Raw genomic sequence first — 1,684 nt, forward strand, 5'->3', positions numbered from 1 at the left:
ACTACCTCTTAGATCTCTACCAATCTTCCTATTCTGTTGTTCATTCCTGTTACTTCCTTTCACTTATCGGTGAGGTGCCGCCCACTGGGCCTTTGGGTTTATGCAGTTATGCTTTCCAGTGGGTCGCCTTCATTGACCTCATAATAATAATAATAATAATTAAAGGCATTACACATGTTTTCATTTGAGAGGAGATGTATAAGAGGGGATATTTAAAATGTTCTCAGATACAAACTACATAGATGTGAGATCTTTCTTTACCTTAGAGGAGGGAAGTAGAACTAGAAATCATGGCAGGAAGATTAGAAAGCAAGGCTGCAGGTTAGATATAAGAAAATATTTCTTTAGTCATAGGGTGGTAGACTTCTGGAATGCATTGCCAGAGACGGTTGTAAATAGCACTAGTTTGACAATGTTTAAAAACAGATTAGTTAAGCACTTAAATTTATTAGATTTATAATTATGTATAGCGCTGCATGATAGTTTTTATTAGAAATTTACTATAGTTAAACAAGACATGATTCCCATGTATGGGGACCACAAATTGTAGAGGATTTCGCTGCAGGACTTACCCCTGTTAATGGGCCAAATATTTAGAATTAGTATATAATGTATTGTGTACTTGTAAGTGTAACTTTAAGTACTGATGACGAGGTCGCTGTGCGACTGATACAGGATAACCTAGATGGGCCCTGGTGGTCCTTTGCTATCCTATTATTTATGTTATGTTATGTTATGTTATGGAGGAAAGATAAGTTACAAAGCTGCAGCATATCTTGCACTTCCTGTTCGTCTGCCATCTTTATTGTTGTCATCTGTCAGCTGGTGACTGGTCACGTGATCGAAGGTCTAGCAGGCCCGTTTTCCATTGTCCCAGGTTCTGCTTAAGCCTGCCTTAAGGCGAGGTCTAGCCGTAGGGGCATTAAAAAACGCAGCTTAACTTATCTAGTTCACTCTCATTCTAAGCAATCACATCCATACCATACATGATGCTCGGAACAGCCACGCTCTTCCAAACTTCTCGCAGCACGTCATATTTACTCGCCCTCATCCTTGCTGCACTTCCTAGACGACCTACCCACTGATTTGCCATACTTATCTTCTCATTCTTAATCTTTACACAGCCATCCGGACTCATCCACATCCCCAGATACTTATATTCATCTGTCTGCTGCACCTCATTCACTCCTAATCTCCACACATGGTTCCTCTCATCCTCTGACCTATGCACAACCATTACCTTACTCTTTTCACTACTAAATCTCACTCCGAAATCTCTTCCATACCCATCTACTACATCAAGCATACTCTGTAGCTCTTCTGCCGACTCACTCATGACTACAACATCATCTGCATACAAGAGCACATCTATCTTATCATTTCCCACATTTACACCTGCATTCATTCTCCTCATTCTAGCAGCCAATTCTTCTGTATATAAGCTAAAGAGGGTTGGTGATAATATGCAACCCTGCCTAACTCCTCTTTCACTCTTCACCCAGTCTGTCTCTATATCCCCTAGTTTATACTTAGCTCTTGTATCCACATACATACTTCTCACTATGTTAACTATCTTTGCACTTAACCCAATTTTTCTAACACCCTACCTAGCATTTCTCTGTTTACCCTATCATCAGCTCTCTAGTGACGAGTAAGTCACTCTTGCCATCGGGGCCAGGCGCAG

This window comes from Portunus trituberculatus, chromosome 22, assembly GCF_017591435.1.
Source record: "Portunus trituberculatus isolate SZX2019 chromosome 22, ASM1759143v1, whole genome shotgun sequence".
Taxonomy (NCBI): Eukaryota; Metazoa; Arthropoda; class Malacostraca; order Decapoda; family Portunidae; genus Portunus; species Portunus trituberculatus.